Genomic DNA, 20,809 nt, shown 5'->3' on the forward strand with positions numbered 1-20,809 from the left:
CACGGGTACCCTACCATTTAAAAAATATTGATTTAGCACCAGTATCCAAGTCCCAATCCTAAAAATTAAAACGTTAAATTATAGGAACACCACAGATGCCAGTTTGGGATGTTTTTTTTTTTCTATTTCTTTTTTCTTTTTTCTTTCTATGTTAGCCCCTTCATTTAAATGTTAAATAATAAAATAAGAATGTTAACTTAATACATATTAAAAGTCTATAGACCATTTTGAGGGATGTAAACAAAAGCAATATTTAATGGACTTTATTAACACAGACTTTTAACTTTCAGCCAGACAGCCCAAGGGCTTCCGATGAACTGTTTTTCCATTACAAAATTGTCGTGTTTAAGATCTGATTTCTTAAATAATCAGCAATCTTCACTGCCTGTTTGCTATATGATATGAAGTGGGTCTCAGATCGGACAAGAAGCACTGTATTATCTTACATTTCCCCCTCCATGTCTTTAAAATATGACAGCTTATTACACCAGTATTTTCAAAGCAATCTCTGCACTAGCCAATTGCTACTGATGACACTAGTGGTTACAACGATCTTTCATTTAATTTTATGCTTAAACAACTACATTAATGCTTAGGTCTATTTAATTGAATGTATTTTAATTAGGTTACAGCATTGATCCTGTAAAAACTAGTAAAATTGAAAATTTCACCAGAAGTTTATTGTTGGCTTTAAAACTCTGTACATAGAGCCCATTTCTATAGCTTCCAAGAATCAAAAAAGTATTACATATTGATAAATAATGTTATAATAGCTGTTTTAACATGCTCGAATTCATTCTTGTTACAGTTATGAAATAGTCTGATAACAAGCAGCAAATGTTTATGGGCCAATGACACACCACATTGATATCTATATGCTATATGTTGAAATCCAAGCATCCCCAAACATAAGGAAACATTTCAACCCAACAAAATCCTCCTTCTCATTCTGTGTAAATGTTGTATTGAGTTTTTCTTGATTACTTTGCAAACATTAATCCTTGCTTAATAAAGCTCATTATATCTCTCTCTGGTGGTTTAGCTTCTGCCAGACAAAAAACCCAGACATCGCCACAGTCGCTGCTGCCTGTGCTCTGTCAGCACCATCTCATCGTGCTAATCGTTCTGTTAATTAGTTTAATTATTGAAGACCTCGGCAGTGCTTCTCCAAAGCTGCTGACGATTTACGGCAAGCTAAAAAAGAAAGAGCTGCTGGCATGCCGCTGTCGATCAACCCAATAGCAGACGCACTCAGACAGTGGCAAGATATCTGTCAGGTAACATTGAATGTACATGGACTTTCAAATAGTGAAATCTGGGGGCCATTAAGTGAAACTTTTTTATTGTTTATTTAATAGCATTTTAAATTATGACAATGTGCTAGATAAAAACAGACCTTAAAACACATTCAGAACACTATGGATTTTTAAACCTTGTCACTTCATGAGTTTTATTTTATTTTTATTTTTGTAGGATATTCGTTTGCATAAAATGCAGGTGTTAATGTCCTCTGAAATGTATTTGAGATTGATATAAATCCACTTAAACCACTTCAGGAGGTTATCTGAGATGCATTTCAGATAGACCTCGACAGGACTAAATTCAGGTAGTGAAACCACATAACACATGTGAATTTTTCTCCTCCCAAAATGTAAGAATAAGCAGGTTATAAACTATAAGACATAGTCGGACATAATGCAACGCCACAGATACAACTTTAGGTGTTCATTTTATTTTGTTCTGTTTTACGTTATGTTAAATGTTATGTAATACAATTAGAATTAGGGCTGCAAGATTCAGGCTAAAATTAGAATTCGAATTAGTTTTGCTTAAAATCGAGATCACGATTCTTTCTCACGATTCTTTAGATGTAAAATAAAGGTTAATATGAGTAGGCTATTATTATTGTTAATTCTCAAACATATCATCACCTTGGAATTATAAGGTTCTATCTGCGTTCTGAATGATTTTGTGATATTGAGCTTTAAAGTTTTTGCAATCCAAACAGCAAACAGTCTTAAAATGTAAACAATAAGCTGTCATTTAATAAGAATTTGTAAATAACTAAATTTTAAAAAAGTGTCAGATAGAACCTTTTAATTCTAAAGTGATGATATGGTAAAACAAGACTAATAATATTAGGCCTATGTGTAGCTCTACTGTTGCTTAAAATGCTAAATTTTGTACAGTCATTATAATGGACTTGAACAGACTTTCAATATGTCCTGTTTGTTAATTCACAGTAAAATGATGACATCAGAATACAACTATTCATAATTATAAAGTTGAAATAAAAACAAACAAACAAAAAAATCCTTACATGTGACAGAAATTACATTTCTGGGTGAATTGTACCTTATAAATACAGTATGTGACACTTCTAACGCCATTTGAAGGTGGTTACTGTATGTTCCTGTGAGGACCTGTGCAGCCGCCTTTAAGCTTCTCTTCTGATTTTAAAAATATATTTGGCTGAATCGTAAAAAAAAAACTGAATTAAGATCGTGTGTAGGGTCGAATCGAGATCATGATCTTTTTTCAGATTAATCGTTCAGCCCTAATTAGAATGTTAAATTAAGATCAAATAACAGTACTAACAACAGAGTGGCAACAGACACCTACAGTAGTAGGCCGTCTCTGTGAATGTAGAGAGAAAAAATATAGTAGAATATTTATGGTTTCCGCTACATTCATTCTTCCATGGTGGGGCGCCACACCAAAATGCATCCCGTCACGGCTACATTAGCTTCTCATTCAAAACATTCAGTCATTGTTGTTGTTTTTTAATAGCGGGTTATAATTGCACCAAAACTTATTAAAAGGTAAGTGAATTATAACAGTGTAAACTTTTCTGTAATTGTAGTAGTGCTGTACTTTATTTGTTTAACCCTTTAAGGTTACGTGCTGACTGACTGACTGACTGACTGACTGACAGGTGCGCGATGAGTAAGGCCAGCAAACACAACGTAGCTTTCAGTTAGGATGAACACAGTTTCCATAATTATTCTTTATTTATAGATAAAGGTCTGTGGTTCTGCATACAATGACTTTATCTTGCTTTTATAGCCGTTTCACTGTACTTCAGGATGCATAATACTAGGGCTGTGCAATTACTTGAAAATCCGATTTCAATTTTGGCTTCTAACGATTATGAAAAAACATTAATCGAGATAAGCGATTATTACAACATATTTCTAGTCCCCCTTTCTAGTTGTACACATTTGTTGCTCTGTAAAGCTCAGTTCAATGTGAAAATGACTAAAATGTGCTGTAATGTAACATTTGCAGCACGGGATGCGCATCATTCATTGATTTAGGTTCTAATCATTCATATTTTTACAAGCGAGAAAGAGCACATGCTGTTGTGTGATGCTTGGACAGGCTCGGAGACGAGCAGAACACACACATCTAACACCATCTTAATGTGAGCGCTTTTAATGGTCAAATACATGCACATTTGTGTAATAAACAAACAAGTTGAGAATCAAAAGACATGTGAAAGAGAAACCATATCAGAGCTGCACTTTTTTTAAAGAGACAGTGTGGAATATTCCTGCTGCCGCCTTTTTTATTATTAATCAAACAACAAGAGAAAATCCCTCACTGCTCTTGACTGAAGGACTTTTGTAGCTAAAGTTTTTTCTTACAGTGAAGATGCATAAAGCACAGTTTAAACATAACAGATTTAATAACTCCTCTCTAATAACCGTTTTCTTTTATCTTTGCTATGACAGTACATTATATTTTACTAGTATTCAGCTTAAAGTGACATTCAAAGGCTTAATTAGTGTAATTATTCAAGTCATTGTATAACAGTCGTTTCTTCTGCAGACAATCAAATAAATTCCTCTATTAAACATCATTTGGAAAATTTTTATATATAAAAATAATTCCCAGGAGCGCTAATAATTTTGACTAATCGTGATTATGATTTTTCCCATAATTGAGCAGCCCTAAATAATACCGCTCAGAAGGTCTATTGGAGACATTCATAAATATTCCTAGCAAATCTAATAAATGTTGAGGACATACACTCTCAGAAAAAAAGGTACAAAATTGTACCTTTTAGGGTACAAATGGCCCGTCACTGGGGTGGTACCCTTAAGGGTACAAATTTGTACCTCTATTTTAAGGTACAAAATTGTACCTTCTACATTTGTACCCTTTAAGGGACAATTTTGTACCCCCACCGAAGGTACAAAAATGTACCTTTTTATATTATATAGCATTTTCAGGGTACTGACCCAGGCATTTTGATCCTTTGGTGACTGCATGCACAAATAAATAAATAAAATATTTTGGTTCGCAGATGTCCATTTTTATTTATTAATGTAGAAATATTTCATTACAACTCACAACTGAATGTGTCAAGAAATAAAATTACACAGTAAATATAAAGCAGACATGTAAAACAGTAAAAAGAACAATTTAGAAAACAAATAAAAATTGTTCACTCACTGTACAGTATATAATCTACCCTTAATACAAAGACCACAAGAATACTGTTTAAGATTTATAAACACATTACACAGGCTACATCAAGTACTTCACTTTATAAAGTCCAAAGTATTTGTCTTTAGTCAGAATACCCAGTCATAATAAATAATTTGTCATCAAAATTTTCTCTGTATTTCAGAATGAAGGCAATGTTTCTCTATAAATTGCTTCAACAGTGCAGAAAACCAAATACATCAGTAGCCTCTTCCTCAACACCAGTAGATTACTCCTCATCATCCTCAAGTGGAGTTTTAATTTGTTGTAACACAATATGTGTTTATGCTTTTGATAAACATGACATGTAAGGCACTCATATCTGGAAAATGTTCTTTGATAGTCATTAGGACCACAAGTTATTTAAAAATTTGCTTTATGCATGAATGATAGCAGTGTGCTGGATTAACTTGATTGTGATTATCCCAAGAGCATGTAGAGAAACAAAAAACAAGGTAGATCACTCTGGTAACTGGAGTAGATCGAGGCTTGTCACCGTCCACCGTTCATTCAAAACATTCCACTGCAGAAACATCAAGGTGTTCTTCTAATAAGATGGATATGTCAAAAATGTATATTCATCCACACCATTAGCCCGGCCAATCGCAATCCCATCAACTCTGAAGACTGCCGTGACTCGTCTTGTTAACACAGTTGTCCAGTCGGTGGCCTCCTCCTGTACTTGAACTGTTGGATGTGGTGAAGATGATTCACTGTAACTGACAAAGCAATAATTACTTTAATATCAGTCACTCTATCACTGATGAAGAGAAAATCAACATGCATAGAAAGTCAAATAATTAATATTCACCGATTTAAAAAAAAAAGTATCACAGATTAAAAGACTAATATAAATTTCATTCATTCATTCAATTTCTTTTTGGCTTAGTCCCTTTATTAATCTGGGGTCGCCACAGTGGAATGAACCACCAACTTATCCAGCATATGTTTTATGCAGCAGATGCCCTTCCAGCTGCAACCCAGTATTACGAAACATCCAGACACACTTATTCACACACACATTTATACACTACAGACAAATAAGCTTACCAAATTCAGCTATAGCGCATGTCTTTAGACTTGTGGGGAAACCGGAGCACTTGGAGGAAACCTTCACGAACACTGGAAGAATATGCAAACTCCTCACACAAATGCCAACTGACCCAGCCGAGGCTCGAACCAGCGACCTTCTTGCTGTAAGGTGACAGCACTACCCACTGCATCATCCTAATATAAAGAATATCAAGCATTATAAAATGCATTTATCACAGCATATACTGAACAGAAAACAACATACGCACCAGAGCACAACGAAATGTTGAAGTGTCTCGCTTAACAAGGCTGGCAACATGAGAAGTGCTGCTGTAAAATCAATTCCTGGAACATAAGATGTGGCATACAAACAAATATGAAGGAATCCATCCAAAGCTAGAATTTAATAATATTAATCAAGTGGAGAAAGTTTAGAAAGAGTACCTTAAAGTCAGGTCCTTAGCATTCTTCAGTTGATCTCTCATCTTTTGATGAAAACCTAGAAAATAATTTTAAACGTGGGTGTACATTTATTGTTGTTTGTAAGTAAAAACCTACAAATTTAAAATAGTATGTAAGCCATTAAAACCATGGTATAGATAATGAAACATACTTACATCTTGTAACTGAGCCATGCTTTCATATGACATGCCTTCATTGCTCTGATGCTGTTAGCCTACATTATGTTGTTCAATCTTGTCCTGAAATACAATTGGAAACTTCATAAACTTCAGGAAAGCAATAAGATAAAGCAATAACTATTTATTTATAGTATTTTATTTATATATAAGTATAACGTTAAACGATAGTAAAGCACCAACAATTCTGGACATGAGAGTTTGTGGACACTCCTCAACATTAATGTAACTTAACGTTAGACACTGAAACGAAGATATGTACAAGCATACACACGCCACGTTTGTAACTAGCCACGTTTACATAATCAGTCGCTTTGCCGGTGACAAAATTGTGATTTTTCTTCACAAAATGGCGGTGTATATAACCGTCTAAAATTACATTTCCGCGGTCAACCGTGGCTAGAAAATGGCCTCAAAATGTAAAACATTATCGATAATTACAAATTCCAGTATTAATAACAAAAGGTTTTATATCAAGGTATATGAAGACTTCAGTCGCGCCAGCTCCGGGCCACACCGCACATTACTCACGGCCCGATTCCGGTGCACGGTTACGGCAGCGTCGGCTCGCTTCTGCCGCCGCATCTGGCCCGAGTAACGATACAGCAGACGGACTCGGGCAGGCGAGAATCTAGCCGCAACTGGCCCAAGTGTATTTTGCTATCTGGGTTGCGATTATATTCCGCCGTGGCAACACTTATTAATAAAGCAGTAACGTAACGTAACATATAAGGCGCGAATACGTAACGTAGGCGATAAAGGGAACTTTTACACCGAGAAAACTAACAGCATATAGTACTTACCTTCTATAACGTTATGTCCCTCGGTGACTTCGATATCACGTTGTATTAACTTCTTTAATAAGCTGCAGACATCTTAGCAAACTCCATCCTGCAGGCCAACGTACACCAGCCAGCCCGGAGCACAAAGCGGGGGAAAGCCGAGGCCAGAGAGTCAGACAAAATCAACAGAACAGGGCTTCACATGTAAAAATGAGACTGAAAATATATCTTTAATACATTCTTACCTGAAAAGTGTGGACTCCAAAATAGACTTTTCTTTGAAAAGCGTGTGAAGTTCTGTGTAAACAGCCAGCATACTCGACCGACCGCCTCAGTAACAAACACTACTATAACGTCTCAACAAGCCAAATTCTTAAAGAGACAGCAACATCACCACCTGTATGAAGATGCTGTCCCTCTGCATGGTTCTTATTCTACATCCCATATATACTATAGGGACTTAAACAGTAAGCAAAGACCAGTATTTACGTTTTTAATGATTAAAATTACATTTAATTATAAATTAAATTATTAACATTTTTGAAAAAAAATGTATTTTAAATACATGAAAAAAATTAATTATTAAAATATTTAATTCAATCAATTTATTTATTTATTATATTTTTAAATTATGTATTTTAGTATTAATGTTTAGTATTAATACATTTAAATTAGTGTTATATAGTGTCTTGATCTTATCATGAGCTGAGGGTACAATTTTGTTCCTATAGGGAAACAAAATATATAACTGACCTTTAAAGGTGCCAAATTGGTCCTTTACGGTACAATTTTGTATCCAAATGTGCTATAAAAGGTACAAAAATGTACCTTTCAAACCTAAATCTGGACATTTGTACCTTTATAGCCCATTTGGGTACAAAATTGTACCCTAAGGACCAATATGGGACCTTTAAAGGTACAATTTTATATTTTGTTCCCTCTAGGAACAAAATTGTACCCTCATTGTACCTTTTTTTCTGAGAGTGTACTTGTTACATAAACGCGCTAAATCACACTTCAGCAACATTTATTTGAACGCATAAGAAGAGCTTTGCTTGAGCAGCGTATATTTGAAGGCGTGCAAGAAGTTTTGTGCACAAACAGAGGAAATCGGCGCACAAGCAAAAAGATTTGCATGCTCGTGTTACAAAAATGCAATCTCGACTTACTGTGCCCACGACTTTTCTCCATTTGTCATTGAAATAGCGCATATGTGGATTTGTGTGAAAGGTCTGCCGCCACATCTGGAAAAAATCCAAGAGGAAACACTGATTCAGTTCATTTACAAAAGCACAGTGTTTTAATTTTAGGGAGTAAAAGTAAAAAAAAAACTCTTTACAGTTATGTTTTGTGTTGGGCTATGTAATACATTGCTTCTGCATTAATATTGCAATATGCAGGAACTGCACTGTCAACATTTACATATTTTATATTACTGAATATCTTAATTATTTTATTTTACTGATCATTTAATTTTTATATTTGTTTTGTTTTCATCTGTGCTTTAATTGGTTTATTTTATTTTGTATATTTTTGGATAATTATTTTCAAATATTTAAATCTATCTCAATTTAAACTTTTTAAATTTTAATTGATATATATTTAAATTTGTAAATATATAAATAATATTTGCATGATATATTGCAATATATGAATAATGAATTATATTCATATCACAATATATACTGAAGAAAAACAAAACATTGCAATGTTTGTTTGTTTTTTATATTTGTGCAGCCCTATTATGTATCTATATGACAAAAACAGATGTTTCATTTAGCTTATTATGACAGAAAGTGCAAAGCACACTGTGATTAATGATGTTTTATGGAGCACATGTGGTGTAAAATGCCTGTAGCCTGAGTAAAAGGAAATATTGTATGTCAAATATAAATCTTAGGTTACTGTACAAACAATAGGAATGAAATAAGTATCATATACACCGCATTTTAAGCTGATGAAGTTAACTTTGCATAGTGCATTGAAATCATAATCAGAGAAGACACATTTGTTTGCCAAATGTACTGTTATTGGAACTGTTTTCACAAATCACAAATCTGATCAGAGGAAAAATGCACAAAGTGACCAGGTGTAAACAGCTCAAGAAAGGACTATAACCGAGTTCAAGGTTTACCAAGGTCTGAAAAATTCAAGCTTGAAAGTCAAAAACTAAAAATTTCTGTTATACCGTTCCTTCAGTATATGTAAATGTATTTGGGTTTTTTTTTACAGCTATTTTTGTTGAGTTTTATTAGAGCAACAATATCTCCAGCAGAAAAGGACCCTCCATATCATAAGCTACTGATTAGCCCACGAATCAAGAAATATACACTTACCGGCCGCTTTATTAGGTACTTCTATACAAATGCTCGTTAACGCAAGTTTCTAATCAGTCAATCACATGACAGCAACTCAATGCATTTAAGCATGTAGACATGGTCAAGACGATCTGCTGCAGTTCAAATCGAGCATCAGAATGGGGAAGAAAGGTGATTTAAGTGACTTTGAATGTGACATGGTTGTTAGTGCCAGACGGGCTGGTCTGAGTATTTCAGAAATTGCTGATCTACTGGGATTTTCATGCTCAACCATCTTTCATGCTCAACCAGTGAGCGGCAGTTTTGTGTGTGCGAATGCCTTGTTGATGCCAAAGTTAGAGCAGAATGGCCAGTCTGGTTTGAGCTGATAGAAAGAGAACAGTAACTCAAATAACCACTTGTTACAACTGAGGTATGCAGAAGAGTATGTCTGATCGCACAACACGTCAAACTGGTGGACGGGTTACATCAGCAGAAGGCCACACCTGGTGCCACTACGGTCGGCCAAGAACAGGAAACTGAGGCTACAAACACAGGCTCACCAAAATTGGACAACAGAAGACTTAATAGAAGGAAAAACGTTGCCTGGTCTGATGAGTCTCGATTTCTGCTGCGACTTTCAGATGGTAGGGTCAGAACAACATGAAAACATGGATCCATCCTATCTTGTATCAACAGTTAGGGCTTGTGGTAATGGTGCAATGGTGTAAGGGATATTTTCTTGGCACAATTTGGGCCCTCTCTGAGTTTTGTTGCTGCCTCTCTCTTTATGACCACAGATTACCTTCTGATGGGTACTTCCAGCAGGATAATGCGCCAACGTGAACAAGACAATAAGTTCACTGTACTCAAATGGCTACCACAGTCACCAGAATTCAATCCAATAGAGCAAATTTGGTATGTGGTGGAATGGGAGATTTGCCGACAAATCTGCAGCAACTGCAGGATGCTATCATGTCAACATGGACCAAAATCTCTGAGGAATATTTCCAGTACCTTGTTGATATAATATGCCACGAATGATTAAGGCAGTTCTGAAGGCAAAAGCGGGTCCAACCTGGTGCTAGTAAGGTGTACTTTATAAAGGGAATGGAAAAACAAATCACTTATAAACCAACATCCAAGCATGCTGGACCTGTACAATGCAGTGTCTCAGTTCACATTAAAAATTTGCCTTTTTAAGTTAAACTAATGAAGACAGAAGAAATTGATGGTTCATTTTAATTATTTAGCCTGACATGTTTACTGCTCCAAAATATTTGAATTGCTACTTAAAATAAAATATATTGTGTTTAATAAGGAAAAAACTTGTTGTTTATTTATTTTTTTAACCAGGCTTTTAAAAACAATATATTTAAGGGCAGTAATCACAATACTGTGATATTTTTATCCAAGGCTATCATATCGTCAAAATCTTAAACTGGAACTTTCTTAAACAGCTCCATAGATTATAAAACAAATACTTTTTTTATTGTTTTTATTATCATTTGCTACAGTAATTTACCTTTGATAACCAGTTTGGGTGTCCACCATCTCGGTGAAATAGAATTTTCGGCCTTAAAAATAGTGAAATTCTTTCTTTAGGAAAGCCTTGAAATGAAATATGTATCATAAAAAAGAGCAGCAGAAGCATGTGCTTGAGGAAGGGGCTGTGACTGAATTGGACCCTGTGATTGACGGCCCCTACAGAGCGTTCCGGAGAAACTGTACTCATCTTTAATTGAAAATTGAGACAGCGTTGGAATGAAAATATTGATTCATTCATGGGGCAGACAGAAACTCAGTCTGCCTGGATTTGAGGGATACGGGAGGGAGATGGAGGAGGGGTGAAAAGAAGATTGTGGGGAGAGCATTTCCATCCATGGATTCGTACGTAAGGGTCGAGTAAATCCTTAAAGAGAGTGGAGCAATTGAGAAAAGGCCTCGGTTGAGAATTAAAAACACTGTGAATGATTTGAAATGAAATTGGGGAAATAAGGCATAAGATTGTTTTCCGTGATTAGCTAATTGCTCACTGGGTGCATGGAATGAGATGTTTTGGTGTGCATTTCACAGCCGTTCATGTGTGCTTTTGAACGGCCCGAGAATATTACAACATTCTTCCAATATTTCACTGCTGTGATCATCCACCGCTGCCTAATTACAACTTGTAATTGATTTCATTAAGGTTTTAATTGGATCTTAAAGACAATCAGAGGAGGAGGCGGTTCCGATGAGGGAAAGATGCTTAATGAAATATGTTAAGCAGAAAACAGGTGAGCAGATATAACAGTATATCTGCACACCAGTAAGCCATTCTGCTTTAAAATCAATAAGACGGGATGCAATTACAGCAAAGATCTAATGTAGCCGTGAAGAAATGAGCCAATTAATGCTCACAGCTAATAAGCAGGATGTTATTAGAGGTGTAAGGACTTAGTTGAAAAATCTGTTAGGAAAATCATTCGGAACATACAGCATTTTTTTTTTCCATCTTCACTAGACAAGGATACTTCTTAAAGGGATAGTTCACTCAAAACCTCAATTCGATTACATTTTCGATTCTAAAGGCACGATTCGATTCGATTTTCGATTATCAATAATTAATTAATTAATGACCAATTAATTATTTGTAGCCTACCGTTTAAACTACCTGACCTGCATGTTCTTTGTTTTACCCATAAACAAATCATACAGTAAATGAATAAAGGCAAGATACACACATAATTTCCACCTGTCTATCACTTTTTCTGCGGGACTCGTGAATAGGCAGTGATCTGTGTCGTTATAATGGCGTCGGTAAAAAAGACGCACAACCAACAGGAACCAGCCAACAGTATCTGAGGTGTTCGCTAAAATGACTAAGTACAAGTGAGTGAAAGATTGAAGCAGTCCTCTGACTGCCTGGACCTGCTGTCTCGAGCGCATGGCTGTGTGTGCGTCTGTGTCTGTGTGGTCACGTGATGTGCCTTTTCAAAGGTAGAGAGGAAGGAGGGCTGCTCAGAAATGCTACACGCCACTGTGGATGTCAAATTGTTGTCGTTCTAAAATGCCATTTAAAAACAAAGACAGTGTAAACAGGGCCTGAGTGTGTACTTTTCGTGAGTGGATTTGCAACGGGGGGTTTGCGGGCGGAGGATCGTGATGCCGGACAAACCGTACGTAATACGTACATAGCAGAGCTTGCAAAACTGTGTTTTTTTTTGTCGACAACACGAACGTTATCAATATAACTCACTGGAAATCCAAAATGCTTACACACCGGCGACTTCATTGAAAGAGGAGAGGGTTTAAGTTCTGTCGACGGGTCTCTTGCTTCTGCAGTTTAACAAGCACTTCAACAAGCCTGTTTTTTTCCCGCTTGGCAAGCCAAGCTGACGTGACAGTGTGGCCGTGGCAGCATCGACGATTCTATTTTTTGATTCGATAATCGAAATTGAGCATACATTTCGATCGAGTTCGATTAAAAATCGAAATCGTGACACCCCTACTCAGAACTAAAAAAAAAAAGGTCTTTGTTTACTTTATCTTGGAGCTGCATCTCGATTCGATCCCCTAGACCAGGGATGTCAAACTCAATTCCTGGAGGGCCGCAGCCCTGCACAGTTTAGTTCCAACCCTGCTCCAACACACTTACCTGTAGGTTTCAAGCAAACCTGAAGGACTCAATTAGTATGATCAGGTGTGTTTAATTAGAGTTGGAACTAAACTGTGCATGGCTGCGGCCCTCCAGGAATTGAGTTTGACATCCCTGCCATAGACAATCTTAATTCAGCATTTCTACGAATCTGTCAATCATATTTTCAAGTTCAGGAAGAAGCAAAGGTGGCCGCACAAGTCTTCACATTGTTTTACATACGTTGTTCAGCAACGAGGACACCTCCAAATGGTGTTGAAAGAGTCACATGCTGTATTTATAAGATATAATTCACCTCTAAAAATGTCATTTCTGTCTTCATGTAATGATAATGTATACGCAACCACAAAAATCACACGTGACGTGAGCTGACCGTCAGCGGTTACCACATAGAAGGCGGGCACGTGCCTGTGAATGAAGTCTACTTTGGTGAACAGAACCTCCATAGGCTGTGAATATTAGGTAATAAAGTTTTAAATAAGATTCAGTCTGTGGTATAGAGTAATCGTTTGGGAGCTGCGCGGGAAGTATGAACCGCTCTTAGCAGGGAAAATGAAACCGAAAGCACACACAGTGTTGCCAGACTGATTGCAGCTCAAAAATTTAAAATCCGCCGAAATGCAAAAATACCACCCCAGTCTATTGTATTCATGAGCATCACGTCAGAGACAGATTTTAAGCAGAAAATGACAGATTGTAAGCATGTCTCAAACACAATATTTCAACATAAGAATTATCATTAGTATTAATGACCAGGACAAATCTAAAGTCTGTTCAAGTCCACCATTCCAAGTCTATACAAAATACCACATGTTTGAGAATAACAAAAATAAAAGCCCACTCATATTAACCTTTATTTTACATCTACAGAGTCGTGAGAAAATCATGATCTTTATTTTAGCCATAAAAATAAATAAATTGCGAACTCTACTTTATCTTTACCCGTCATTAGGGCCATCACGATATCTATTTTTTGATGGGCGATATATTGCAGCCAAATTAATTGTGATAAGGGCGACGCTGTGGCGCAGTAGGTAGTGCTGTTGCCTCACAGCAAGAAGGTCGCTGGTTTGAGCCTCGGCTGCGTCAGTTGACATTTCTGTGTGGAGTTTGCATGTTCTCCCCAAGTCGGTTTTCTCTGGGTGCTCCGGTTTTCCCCACAAGTCCAAAGACATGCGGTACAGGTGAATTGTGTAAGCTAAAAATTGTCCGTAGTGTGTGTGAATGAGTGTGTATGGATGTTTCCCAGTGATGAATTGCAGCTAGAAGGGCATCCGCTATGTTTTTACAATTTGTTACAACATAATAGTGTAATAATTCAGGTACACTGTTTCAAAGAACATTTTATTTTTAAGAATATTTAGACATTTTAAAAAATATATCTTAAAACAAATCAATAATAATAAATAGTAGATTTAAAGAAAAAAGTGTAAGTCAAAAATAGACTTTTTTTTAGTATTCATGCAGACTCCAAGACAGGACTGTTTGTTAAAGTTTGCAGCATAATTTTTATAAATGCTGGTTTTTCAAGCGTGTTTAACAGCATGCATCTCTTAAGCTAAATAATGGTACCTATCCGCGAGTATGTGCCATTTCGCGCTGTCACTTTTATATTTGAACTGGCAGGTAAATACCTCCATTACAGTTAACTGTCTGAAAGAGCCCTTTACCAACTGCAGTTGTTTCCATGTTGAAAAAAATGGGTAGGATAATTATATTTTAGGTGTGATTTAAGGTATAAGGTTTTTCATTGCCACTGTTCTAAAACAAATTCCACATATCAGCTTGTTCACATTAACGGGCTCTCCTTTTTCATTCAGCTTAAAGCCAAAATGTTTCCACACCGGAGCTAAAGAGTGAGACTTTAAATTGAAGTCCATCGCAAATTGTTTATCCTAACTGACTGTAGATCCTAAACATAAATCAGTGAGTTCGCGTCTTGCCTCTTCACCTCCACTATCAGCTCTCTCTCGTACTCTGTGTGTGTGCGCGCAGCATGCATGGAGATGCTGCATCAGTCCCGTCTTCCGCAGAAAGCAGAATGAAGGGCATTGGACAAAAAAATTAACTGTGGCCTAATGATCATCATCATCTTAAATTTCTTTAAAATACACAATATATCGCGCCTCCAAAATGAACTCCATATATTTTCATATATATAAGTCAATATATCGACTATCACGCCAGGCCTACCCATTATAAACCATAGTTTCTTTTTTCTGGTCACATCAAAAGTTATTTTGAAAAAAACTGAAAACCTGTAAACACTGATCTCCATATTATTTACTACTCCTCCCTGTTAAATGTTAGTGGTTACATGTCAAAATAACCTATTTTGTGTAAAGGTACACATTTAAAAAATAGCATTTGCAGTTTGTTCAAACTACTTGTTGTAAGTTGAAACAACATAATTCTTTATTCTGTTAGGGGAATTTTTTTTACAGTCAATCCACTTAAATTTGTAAAAACTAACCCAAAACTAAGTTAACTTAACTCCTTTCTGTTGTCCCAACACAAATCAATTGTGTGGAACCCATCATTTTTTAGAGTCTCCTTCTCACTTAAAGGAGAGTAAATGGAAAGTAAGTTTCCGTTTAAAGGTAAACCCCTTGTTAAATATCCATTTAAATGTCTTTTGAATCTTGCAGACATATAAAACTTTTATATATTACATTCATTTTCCTTCAGCTAGGTCTGTATTGATCAGGAGTTTCTTATCCAGCATATGTTTTACATATATGCTTATATATATACATATTTTAAATAATTACTTCTTATATACTTAAAATAATTTTAACAATTTTAACACGCAAATGATTAAATTAAATTAAATTAAATTAAATTAAATTAAATTAAATTAAATTAAATTAAATTAAATTAAATTAAATTAAATTAAATTAAATTAAATTAAATTGCTAACATTTTATCTTATACTGCTCATAGAATATATTTAGGTTCTTTTTGTTTAGTTTTTGACTACCTATTTTATTATAATTTTTTTTTGCAAATTATTTAAGTATATTTTAATAATAATTATATTGTGTTAAATAGGGGGGAAAAAATGCGTTTTTTTACTCAGAAATTTAAAAAGAACAGATTTTAGAGCAGTAGCACAATTTCGTGAAATATTTATTTAATTTTATCATATCGTCAGAATCTTATACCGCCCCATGCCTACATCACATACAGCATTTACATCATTCTCACATAATTTTGTTTTTTTTTATGATTAAACAGTTACAATCACATTTATGGCTGCACAATCGTTTCAGCATCAATATCACAATGTGTGCATTCGCAATCGTCACATCGCAACATTTGCAATGTGGAGTTGAGATTCTTATAGTTGATCAGCAATGAACAATGTGTTTAAATGTTACATTACATTTGGTTATTCATTATTTGGGGCAGGACAAAATAGTGATGTGCATGAGGTGGCAATTCTCATAATAGAGGATCGAACATCAATACCGCAATTCTAAGAAATACATGTGCTGTAAATAAATTGTATACATTTTTGATGAATTTTCCCTCTTTATTTGCAAATATAATGCAATAATGTGGATAGTTTCTAGTGATATATGCTGATACCGTGATCTATCATTATCTAGGGCAAAATATCATAATGTTGTATTGTATCGCATTATTGCACCTGAATATCTGACTACTTGTTTCACTTTTATCTTTGCTCTACCTTATATATTCATTCTTGAAATTTCTTTGATTCACCTCTCTACAAGATCAAATCCAATCAAAGTTAAAGTTTTCATTCCAAATTCAAGTCATCTGCCGAAATTGTATTCATATCACAATATGAATCGCAGCAAAAATAAAATACAGCAATGTCAGATTTATCCACAATCGTGCAACCCAAATATGATAGTCCTCACTGCTTCAGAATTAAACTGTGGGAATGAAGTATGATGAATAGGACCAGCAATAAAAATAAATAAATAAACAAAGAAATAAATTAATTAATTAATTAAAAAAGGGAGTATAAATGGTACATTAAGTCTGAAATGCTAATATATACTTACATTTTATAATTTATAAATGCTGTGCTTCATTAGTGCATGCTATCAGAAAAGACAGAAATTGCATTCATGTCAATCAATCCCATTTTAATTCACTTATTTATCGAGGATTAGGCTTATATTAACATATGCATTTTCAGCTGGTTCTTAACAGATAACTCATAAAATGACTATTTTTTATCTTTCGCCGCAACACCATAAATGTCCACTCTCAATCACCCATCTAATTAAAATAATAAAGGTCATTGCTTTATAGCTGCATACATTGCTTTCTTGACATTTACAAGCTTTCTATCATTTTAAATACATTTTATCGGTCTTGGAATAAATGCGCATGTGTACTTTTTTTGCTAAGTAAGACAATGATAATCCATTGTGGAAAAAGCTTTGAGAGCATGATTTGCTTTATGTTGTTTAATGAGCGAGTCGCATTCCCCCATCTTTCTGATGTTCCACAATTAAAAAAGCCATTACGTAAATGAATCGCTCACAGTGTCCAATAATGCATTTTGGCAGAAACATGAAACAATTTTATGATCACAGTCATCATGGATATAGAGGTGAGAAAGGAGAACATAAGGGATGAGAATGTTGAGCTTTAAACCTCTTTATTTGGTCAACGTTCTCTACACATTTAGATTGTTTTTTTAATTACTTACATAAAATACCATGAGATTTTAAAGAATATAAAATTATATCTATAAAATCGGCCACTCCCCCTGTTATAAACAGAGAAAATGCTCAACAGTTAAAGTGTGGATGGAATAATATATTGTTTCAGCATTGATAAGAGCTGCACAATATTGGACAAAATGTGACAATAGCCCCTTTCACACATACAGACCTTTTGTATGTGAAAGGTTGTATGTGTGAACAGGTCCTTTTTGAAAATACCGGTAAATTCGTTCTGGCTATTTTCCGAAAAAAGAGAAGTTGTAACATTACTGGCAATTTACCGGAATGCTGCGCTGTGTGAATGCAGATGGAAGATTGCCGTAATAAGCGCGTGCACGTCTAGAACGTGCTGACGTGAAACGTCTGCTTAAGCCAATCACAACAGTCAGACGCATTTACGTCCGCGCGGTTTGTGAGAATAAAAGCCTTTGAATATTTTTCCAGACACATTTAGCTGCTAGAAGATAGTCAGGTCACGTTTATATGTTCTTCTTAATGCCAACTGTGTAAATAATCATCGATGAGATGCTTATGATAAGCCGTTGTTTGTTTACCTTCAAGCTTTGCGTGTGCCTGTGAAACAGCCTGTGAGCGCCTGCACACGCACATATTATGAACATCTCGACATGCGAAAGTGATCCTGCGAAAGTTTTTCACAATATTGATCATCCACAGAGTTTGTAATGTAGTCAAATGTTTACAAATACAAGCGCAGCCGTTTAAAGCTCATTTGTGGTGAATGATGTCAGAATTTACCGGTATTTTGGAATGGATGTGTGAATGCTCTTTTCCGGAAAATTTCCGTAACGTCCTCGCCTGTGTGAACAGCGCTTTTTTGAATATACCGGTAAAGTCGTTCCGGAAATTTTCCGGATATTTACCAGTATCACTGTGTGAAAGGGGCTATTGTGATACTTTGTTTTGCTGCGATACGAATATAATTTCACCAGATGACTTGAATAGCTCTATTTTAAAAGATTTCATTCAACTTAGATAATTAAGTCTTTTTCTATGCAATTCCTTTGCATAAATTATAACAAATTACAAGCAAAAAGAAAGAAACAAACTGTGCTTTAAGGTTTTTAAGGTTATCAACAGAATTAAATTTTACATTATACAGTGTTATAAATGCAATAAATGTTAAATAGCATGGTCAATCTATCTATGAATAATTTGAAAATACTAATATTTAATAATATCTTTTTATCTTTAATAAATAATCCAATCCTGCGATGTGACTAGTGCAGATTTGGCGTTGAATTACAATTAAAATCTTGAATAATTGAACATTTTAACTTGATAATGATTAATAAATTATTATTTTGTTTATATATGCAGTTATTTTTTTATTAATTGCTCTTGTAGTTCACTGAAAAGTTTGTACAAAAAATATGCTCACATGTATTTTACTCACAAAAGTCTGCAACGGCACGGTTGTAAAGTAGCCTTTATGCTGTGTTCACACCAGATGTGGAAAGTGCAGATAAATTGAGCTATTTGCGAGTAAATAGACATGGGAATATTTGAGTTTACTCGCTTCATGCGCACAGCAAATCTGATTCATTCGCGCATCAAATTCACTTCACAACAAACGCGGATTCGAGTCATATATATATATATATATATATATATATATATATATATATATATATATATATATATATTTAATTTTTTTTTTATTATGGAAATTATTATTATTTTTTTTTTTATTAATGACCCAACAACAACAGTCTACAGCAAGGATCAACCAAAAACTTGTTCCTACAGATCCGGTGTCCTGCAGATTTTATCTCCAACCGTAATCAAACACACCTGAACAAGCTAATCAAGGTCTTACTAAGTATACTTGAAACACCCAGGCAGGTGTGTTGAGGCAAGTTGGAGCTAAACCCTGCAGGGCACCGGACCTCCAGGAAAGAGCTTGGTGACCCCTGGTCTACAGTAAACACTTCTGCCAAGCATTAGCATGACAGACAGACATGACTAATACAAACACTTTCTCTCAATTTTGCATAAATTTTTGCATAAAATTCCAAAGGTGAAAAACAAACAGGTGTACACTAGCAATATAACAGTGTCCTCTAAACAGTATATTACAGCAAAACTTACTTTTGATAAATTCAGCTCTGAAACAATGAAGAGTCAAACCACATTTGCATTGAAACAGGCAAACAGATAAAATAAATAAAAAACTTTTGAATAAAATGCAAAACTTGTGACAGTAAGTGATGAATCCATCAGCACCAAAACAATCAATAACTATGAATTGATTGGCACAGCAGCCTAGTAAATGTAATGTATACAACTATACTAAACTGCAGATGTGGATCGCTTTTGTTGATTTTTTACATATTTTTACATATAATACATCTGCAAAATAAGTATACTCTTGAGTTTTTTTCTCTAAACACTTAAATACTAAAGAGTACTGTACTAAAGAGTAGCTTACAGCCAATAAAACCCGATGCACGGCGGCCAATAAATACTTTATCTTAATTTACCTGTTGATAATGGAATTAGTTCAGACACATCTGGTTGAATTCCTCCCAAAACAAATGGCTTTTCACACGAATTTAGATGTAAGTCTTGTTGAACTCAAACTTTTCGTTCAATTGAAATCCTGAAAACGGCGTTAAAAATAATCATCCACATTCATGCTATTTGCCGTCCATCTTGAACAACGTGCAAATTCAAGTTGGTGATAACAAACCCCGCCCACGCAAAGGGAAGGCACGATTGGTTGATTTGACTGTCATTCGAAACCCATCAATCGCAGAGCTGTAAATTGATTTAACCCCTCACTTACACAATAGGTAGGTTTGTTTTATTTTAGGTTTTATTTCAGAAACTTTTCATTTAAGTTATGATTGTCAACATTGTTAAATTTAAAATAGAACCAATGACTTTTTATTATAAGTCTATATATGTTTTTATATCTGCCAATTTGTTTAAATATTGATTGTTTTATTATTATTCAGCACATAGGGTTAATTATACAGAATAATCAGCAGATTGTGGTTTAATTTATTTATTATAAAAATTTATATTGTTGTTCACCAAGCATGTAGATGACAAATACTATAATAATAATAATAATAATAATAATAATAATAATAATAATAATAATAATAATAATAATAATAATAATTCATACATTTATTCTTTTTTATTTTCTTTTCAGCTTAGTCCCTTATTAATTCGTGGTCACCACAACGGAATGAAT

The 20,809-nt window shown here is 34.8% G+C and overlaps 2 long non-coding RNA genes across 6 annotated transcripts in view; both read right to left on the reverse strand.

Moving 5' to 3' along the window:
• LOC147835238 (uncharacterized) overlaps positions 1-20,278 on the reverse strand; it is a 228,888-nt gene extending 208,610 nt beyond the window's left edge. For all 5 annotated transcript variants that reach the window (XR_015499124.1, XR_015499122.1, XR_015499125.1 and 2 more), the window contains exon 1: positions 20,088-20,278. This is a non-coding gene — a long non-coding RNA (uncharacterized LOC147835238). The remainder of the gene's footprint in view (positions 1-20,087) is intronic.
• Positions 4,297-7,294, reverse strand: LOC108191363 (uncharacterized). The gene is made up of 7 exons (XR_015499092.1): positions 7,189-7,294; positions 6,965-7,052; positions 6,141-6,224; positions 5,968-6,022; positions 5,793-5,868; positions 5,542-5,718; positions 4,297-5,204 (listed from the first exon to the last, which is right to left on the reverse strand). It is a non-coding gene; the product is annotated as an uncharacterized LOC108191363 (long non-coding RNA).
• Positions 20,279-20,809: the final 531 nt, after the last annotated feature.

This window comes from Danio rerio, chromosome 9 (assembly GCF_052040795.2).
Source record: "Danio rerio strain M-AB ecotype USA chromosome 9, GRCz13ab, whole genome shotgun sequence".
NCBI classification, from domain to species: Eukaryota; Metazoa; Chordata; class Actinopteri; order Cypriniformes; family Danionidae; genus Danio; species Danio rerio.